Source organism: Anopheles moucheti, assembly GCF_943734755.1.
Source record: "Anopheles moucheti chromosome X unlocalized genomic scaffold, idAnoMoucSN_F20_07 X_unloc_3, whole genome shotgun sequence".
NCBI lineage: Eukaryota > Metazoa > Arthropoda > Insecta > Diptera > Culicidae > Anopheles > Anopheles moucheti.
This window is the reverse complement of record NW_026453537.1, coordinates 182,501-190,000: the sequence shown is the minus strand read 5'-3', so window position 1 is coordinate 190,000 and position 7,500 is coordinate 182,501. Positions and strand designations below refer to the sequence as shown.

General features: G+C 60.2%; 2 non-coding genes across 2 annotated transcripts in view; both read left to right on the top strand.

Moving 5' to 3' along the window:
* Window positions 1–6,764: 6,764 nt before the first annotated feature.
* LOC128308201 (5.8S ribosomal RNA) lies at window positions 6,765–6,922 on the top strand. The gene has a single exon (XR_008288130.1). It is a non-coding gene; the product is annotated as a 5.8S ribosomal RNA (ribosomal RNA).
* Window positions 6,923–7,319: 397 nt separating this feature from the next.
* Window positions 7,320–7,500, top strand: part of LOC128308215 (large subunit ribosomal RNA) — a 4,157-nt gene continuing 3,976 nt past the window's right edge. Inside the window, exon 1 of the ribosomal RNA XR_008288143.1 lies at window positions 7,320–7,500. This exon is cut by the window's right edge and continues 3,976 nt beyond it. This is a non-coding gene — a ribosomal RNA (large subunit ribosomal RNA).

The window sequence follows — 7,500 nt, the reverse complement described above, 5'->3', positions numbered from 1 at the left end:
CTTCATCGCCACCCAGGCAAGTGGGGTATCAGAAGAAGCGGCTCGGCGGGACGAGTCCATCGCGCACCCCCCCGTTCTTCTACCATCTTCCCTCACCTCGCCCGGGCGGAAAAACCTCGCCGTCGATCCTCGTGGCAGTCCGCTGCTGGCGTCCCTCCTCGAGGGGGAGTAAAACCAGTTTAAAGCGCGGACTCTTCCTTCCTTCTGGCGATGATGTCCGCCAGTCGGAATTTACGATCACGGTCGGGATCGACCGATAGCCGAGCACCGGTGGGCTCGAAACCGGTAGTGATGCTCAGCAGAGTGCCGGAAGGGCAGACCGCAGCCACGAGCGGTGTTGCTCGCACGAGTGGCGTTGGCACGGCCACGGCTGCGAAAGGAGCCACGATGGAGAGGCTCATCGAGCGTCTGGAGGACGAGCTATCCCTCCTCCGTGTTCAGCTGACGGAGCAAGCTGAGCAATACCGGAAAGACCTCGCGGCGATGCAGGAGTGCCATCGCCAGGAGGTGCTCCATCTGCGAGAGGAGAACCGTAAGGAGCGGGAGATGGTCTCTGGGCTCCTTACGCAACTGGTTGTTGCGCAGTCGCAGCAGCAACAGCAGCAGCAGCAGCAGCAGCAGCTGGCACAACAGCGAGAGGGTGCGGTGACGGCTACGGTGGTGCCGTCTCCGGACCAGGAAGGCGGCTCCTGGGCCGAGGTGGTGCGCCGTAAGTCGGCACGCCAGCAGCCGGCTCAGCAGCATCAGCAGCAGTGGCCGCAGCTCCCGCAACGGCAGCAGCCGCAGCGGCAACAGCAGCAACGTCCGCAGCAACATCAGAGCGGACAGCGTTCGGCTGGGCAGCCCCAGCAACAACAACAACAGTGGCATTTGCAGGGCCAGTTGCTGCGAAAGCAGAGTAAGCAGCAGCCACGCACGATGCCAGCTGCAGTGAAGAAGTCGCGGAAGCGGCCCGACACCATCGAGGTGATGCCAGCGGAGGGCGTCAGCTACCTCGACATGTATAGGGCGATTCGTACGAGCTCGCATCTCGACGGCATGCAGGAGAAGATCGGCGTCGGCAAGCGAACGCCGAAAGACACCTTGCGGCTGCCGCTGAGCCGTGATGCCGACAGCGCCGAGCTGTGCCAGCGTATCCGGCAAGCCATCGGAGACAAGGGTGCGGCGTCCGTGCGTACGGAGATGTCGATGGTGCTCATAACAAACATCGACTCCTTGGCGAGCGAGGACCAGCTGCGTCGGGCGGTGTTGACGGCTCTCGGCAAGGAGCATTCCGAGGCCACCTTCGACATGTGGGAGCGGCGAGACGGCACGAAGCGTGCTCGCGTTCGTCTGCCCCGGTCGGATGCGGAGCATCTGGCTGGGAAGCGCCTGCTCCTAGGACACACCTCCTGTTGGGTGTGGGAGGTCCCGAAAGCGTCGCTGGAGGAGAAGCGGTGCTTCCGATGTTTGGAGCGCGGCCACTTCGCCGGGCAGTGCTCGGGAGAGGACCGCAGCAAAGCGTGTATCCGGTGTGGCGCGGAAGGCCACAAGGCAGCGAGCTGCACTGGCGAGGCTCGCTGTTTGAAGTGTGGCGGCCCGCACTCGATTGCCGCAGCTTCGTGCAAAGCTGCAGCCACACGATGATGATAGAAGTGCTCCAGATAAATATCGGTAAGAGCAGGAGCGCTCAGGATCTTGCGCTCCAGCGGATGAGGGAGGAGGGAGCAGACGTGATGCTCATCACGGAGCTCTATGCTGTGCCGGCCAACAATGGGAACTGGGCATCCGACGACGCACTGAAGGCCGCGATCGTCACCAGTGGCCAACGGTTTCCCATACAGCGGGTGAGGAGCGTGCAGCATCCGGGCATCGTAGCTGCCGAGGTGGCGGGCATCGTTGTCATCTGCTGCTATATTCCGCCATCGATCGGCCTCCCGGAGTTCGAGCAGCAGATGGACCGGCTGGAGGTACTTGCGCGAGGCCACCCTTGCGTGCTGATAGCTGGTGACTTCAACGCGTGGCATGGGGCCTGGGGGAGCGAGCGGGCCAACCTTAAGGGTGAGGCGCTCCTTCAGACGGTTACCAGCCTAGGATTGGAGGTCCTCAACCGCGGCACGGAGCCGACATTCCTGGGGAACGGTGTGGCTCGGCCCAGCAGAGTGGACGTCGCCTTCGCGAGTCCAACGCTCTGCCGATCGGATGGAGCAGCGGAGGACATCAGCTCCTGGCGGACGCTAGACCGCTACTCCTATAGCGACCACCGCTATATTCGGTTTGCGGTCGGGCAACAGCATCGGACAGGTCAGCGGCCCGGACGGGGCATTCATCAGCAGGAAGGTGTCGAAGTACGGGAGGCGGGTACTCGCTGGCGAACTCGCCAGTTTTGCCCCCGTACTTTCGAGCTGGCACTTGAGGCGACCCGTTTTGCCGATCGGGTGACCGATGCGGCAAGCCTGGGGATGGTGCTTACGGAGGCCTGCGACGCTACCATGGCGAGGATTGGGCAGTCGCAGCAGCAGAGGAGGAACTGCAACACATATTGGTGGACTCCGGATATCGAGGAGCTGACCGAGCGCTGCCGGTTGGCTCGGGAGCGACAGTTATTGGCCCTCGACGAGACGTCCGCCGAACTGGCTTCAGAGGAACATCAGGAGGCGCGTGCTGCCTTAAGGGTGGCAATTAAGGCCAGCAAGCAGCGCCAGTTCGATGAGTGGCTGCAGGCCCTGGCTGCAGATGAGACGGGACAGTGGTTCCGGCAAGTGCTTCTTCGGTTTCGGGGCAGCTGGACGGCGCGTGAACGCGATCCAGCGGTGTTGCAGCGGATCGTCGAGGAGCTGTTTCCGGAGCATCCCCCGGTCGAGTGGCCGGACGTCACGCCTTCGGAAGGGGACACTCCGGTCCGTCCGATCAGCTGCGCGGAGCTCCAGGCGATAGCGAGCGAGCTGCATCCGCGGAAGGCGCCTGGCCTCGATGGAGTACCGAACGCTGCGGTAACGGCTGCCATCCGGAAGTATCCGGAGCCATTCGCTGGTGTCTACCAGCGCTGCTTGGACACCGGCGAAATACCACGCGAATGGAAAAGGCAGAAGCTGGTGCTGTTGCCTAAGCCGGGTAAGCCGCCGGGCGAAGCCTCGTCCTGCCGCCCGATCTGCTTGATCGACAATCCGGCGAAGGTCTTCGAGAGGACTACGCTGGACAGACTCAACGAGCACCTGGAGGATCCGGAGGCACCTCGGCTGGCCGAGAACCAGTTCGGATTCCGGAAGCAGCGGAGCACCCTGCAGGCGATCCAGCTGGTGGTGGAAGCAGGCGAGCGCGCGATGTCCTACGGACGGACTAACAACCGGGATAAGCGCTGTCTGCTGGTTGTGGCGTTGGACGTCAGAAACGCCTTTAACACCGCCAGCTGGCAGGCGATAGCGATGGCCCTGCGTGAGAAGGAGGTTCCAGCGCAGCTGCAACTCCTGCTCCGCGACTATTTCACCGACAGGGAGCTGGTGTACGACACCCACGACGGCCCGGTGTCACGTCGGGTGACGGCAGGCGTTCCACAGGGGTCAATCCTTGGCCCGACTCTGTGGAACGTTATGTACGACGGCGTTCTGCGGATCCAGCTCCCTGAAGGGGCCACCATCGTCGGCTTTGCCGATGACATCGCCATCCTGGCCGAGGGCTGCACACCCGAGGAGTCGGCGACGGTCGCGGAGGCTGCGATCGACGCGGTGATGGGGTGGCTCGAGGCACGTCACCTTAGTCTCGCCCCCCACAAAACCGAGGTGGTTCTGATATCGAGTCTGCGTCGAGGACGTTTGGAAATTCCTGTGCGCGTCGGCGAAGTGGTCTGCACGTCAAAGCGATCGATACGCTACCTGGGGGTACAACTCCACGAGAAACTCTCGTGGAAACCGCACGTGGAAGCGGCCGCGGACAAGGCCCTCCGTGCGGTGGCGGTGGTTACCTCGGTGATGAGGAACCACAGCGGCCCCCAGGTGGCCAAGCGGCGGTTGCTGGCAGGAGTCGCTGAGTCGGTGATCCGGTACGCCTCGCCCATCTGGGCTAAGGCGACAGACATGCAGTGGTGCCGAAGACGACTGGCCCAGGTCCAGAAGCCACTGGCACGTGGGGTATCGAGTTCGTTCCGCTCGGTATCCTACGAGGTGTCAGTGGTGATGGCTGGTTTGGTGCCGTACTGGCTGGTCGTCAACGAGGACGCAAGGTGCCATAGCAGGCTGCTGGTCGAGCCTGGCGCCAGCAGGAAGGAGGTACGAGCGGCGGAGCGAGCAGCCACGATGCTGCAATGGCAGGACGCCTGGGACCGTGCGGCGGCAACACCATCGGCCAGCCGCTACTTGACGTGGGCGCACGGGATGATTCCCGACCTGCACCGGTGGACGGGACGAAAGCACGGGAAGGTGGACTTCCACCTTTCGCAGGTGCTCTCCGGACACGGATTCTTCCGGGAGTACCTGCACGTCTGCGGCTTCGCTTCGTCTCCGGAGTGTCCACGGTGCGTGGGGTCGGTCGAGTCGGTGGCCCACGTCTTGTTCGAGTGCCCCGTGTTTGAGGAGATCCGACGTGAGCTGCTGGGCTGGGGGACACCCGAGTCGGTCCAGCTTAACAACATCGCAGAGAAGCTGCTGGAGAGTGCGGAGTGGTGGGACCGCATTCAGAAAGCAGCAAAGACCATCACCACAGTGCTTCAACAGCTGTGGCGCGATGAGGAAGCGCTCACCAATGGTCGAACGGAAGCGGCTTTCGCCGAGGACGAGGAAGTGGTCCTCGAAAGTGTGGCCGCACTCTTCGGTGAGGAGATGGACGACGTCATCATCGAAGACATCACGCGGCGCGTGAACGAGTCGCGAGCAGCGCGTCAGCGATCTGCCCGCAACCGACGGCTTCGCGGCAGAGCGGAGGATCGGGCGCGAGTGCGACTGGCTGCGGACGTCGCAGCAGCACTGGCCGCCCGAGATGACGAGATACTGCGGACGGCAGTAGAGGCGGAGCGAGCGGGCCTAGCTCCTCCTCCCATACCTAGGCGTAGCAGAGGGGGACCACCTTCCCCTGAAACGGTTAGAATTCGCCATGAGCGGCGTCTATTCATGCAGCGCGCATGGCGAGCTCGGGTCCAGGCTGAGGGACCCTCGACGACGCGCCGCCGTCGGACCGCGCCTACGGAGGCGGACCTGATAAGGTCTCGGCGGAACAGACGCGAAAACGAAAGGCGCCGTCGTGCTTTGGCTGCAGGCCGACGATGGACACCCGCGGAGGAGGCTGCCGCCAGCGAGGCGGAATGGTCAGATCGATAGATGTCGGGTTGACTTCTTGAGATCTCCGAGAGGGGAAAGAATGAGTGAGTCACGCGGACTAAGCAAGCGTACGCCTTTAATATGCGGTTAAGATACGATTCAATTTAATAAAGAAATACGGAAGGGACATCCGAAAGGGTTCGTAAAGACGCATGACAAATCCCTGGCGGGCGACGTCGTGCGTCAAGAGCGTGGGTTTATGCTATTGTTTGTCAGAACATAATGTTTATGAACAATAAAACCTGCATTTGTTAAAAAAAAAACGAAGTGGAGCTTGCGGCTTAATTTGACTCAACACGGGAAAATTTACCAGGTCCGAACTTATCGAGGTAAGACAGATTGAGAGCTCTTTCTCAAATTTAAGGGTAGTGGTGCATGGCCGTTCTTAGTTCGTGGAATGATTTGTCTGGTTAATTCCGATAACGAACGCGACTCAAACAAGCTAACTAGAACGCTGTCAGCAGTGCACCTCCGGGCGCACCTGACGTCAAGGCCGGCGGCCCCTTCACGGGCGGTCGTCGGCCACGTTTGCCCTGCTTAGCGGGACAACTTGTGTTTAGCAAGGTGAGAATGAGCGATAACAGGTCCGTGATGCCCTTAGATGTTCTGGGCTGCACGCGTGCTACAATGTGAGCAGCAGCGTGTTCTCGCCAATTGGCGCCCCCATTCCGAGAGGAACGGGAAATCACCCAAATGCTCATTTAGTTGGGATTGGGGACTGCAACGGTCCCCATGAACCTGGAATTTCTAGTAAGTGCTAGTCATTAGCTAGCGCTGATTACGTCCCTGCCCTTTGTACACACCGCCCGTCGCTACTACCGATGGATTATTTAGTGAGGTCTCTGGAGGCACACCTTCCGCGGTTCCTTCGTGAGCTGCAGCTGGCATGGCCGAAGTTGACCGAACTTGATGATTTAGAGGAAGTAAAAGTCGTAACAAGGTTTCCGTAGGTGAACCTGCGGAAGGATCATTACCGATCAATACATATATGTTGTTGTGTGAGTTGGTTAGAGAGATAGAGAAACACGGTATCAGCAGAACAAACTGCTATGTTACCTTTTGGGGGCCGCGCACGCCAATTAGACCCGCGAGAGAGGTGTGTCTATACTACGATATTGAGCGTGCGCGACCGTAGGCCAGTGGCCTTCGTACCTGTGCGCACACTCCCAATGGCAGCCATCGAACGCGTAAAGTGTGTGACACATGGGCGAAGGTAAAGACCCACTAGAACATATTTAAACACTGGCCTCGAGCGAGAGAGAACCTAATCAAGAGAACGAAAGTTGTGCAAGATCGCGCCGATGCCGCCCACATCGCGCGTCGATCAATGGGAAGGAAGACCAATGGTCATCCTTGTCCACCCTGGACGGCTTCGAAGGAACCGAGAGGTGCACGGTTACGCTGTCCGGGGAACTTAAGTTGTGAGAGATGCACCTAGCGCATAACGAAAACATAGGAGACAGTTGAACATACCAAAACCCTAGGCAGGGGATCACTCGGCTCATGGATCGATGAAGACCGCAGCTAAATGCGCGTCAGAATGTGAACTGCAGGACACATGAACACCGACACGTTGAACGCATATGGCGCATCGGACGTTTAAACCCGACCGATGCACACATTCTTGAGTGCCTACCAATTCTTGTTACACACTATTCCATAACTACAGGACGCCCGCGTACCAGCGGCACGCCTGGGCGAGCAGCACGCCCGGGAGTGTGTCGCAGGCTTGAACACACGCGTTTGGCGCACTGTGCATCATGGCGTGCTCGGACCCCCTCCGCGGGGGACCTTGGGCGCTGAAATGGTAAGGCGGTACAGTTGGCCCAGTGGGTGCGTGTCGTGTCGCACGGTTCGAACTTCGGCTATAAGACAACCTGGGAGCACCGGAAGCCCTTGAACACCTGGCTTGCCGTCTGTTGCCGGGACCCGCCGTCTGGCCGAGTCGTGTAACGCGTGCGGTACGCCCACCCGCTGGATACAAGCGAACAAGTGCGTGCTACTATTTACCATTCGGGAAAAATCCAACGTAGGCCTCAAGTGATGTGTGAGAACCCCCAGAATTTAAGCATATTAATAAGGGGAGGACAAGAAACCAACAGGGATTCCCTGAGTAGCTGCGAGCGAAACGGGATAAGCTCAGCACGTAGGGACGGCGCGTACCTCGCGTCTGTCCGATTCCGTGTACTGGACCGGTCCGTTATCTACCACT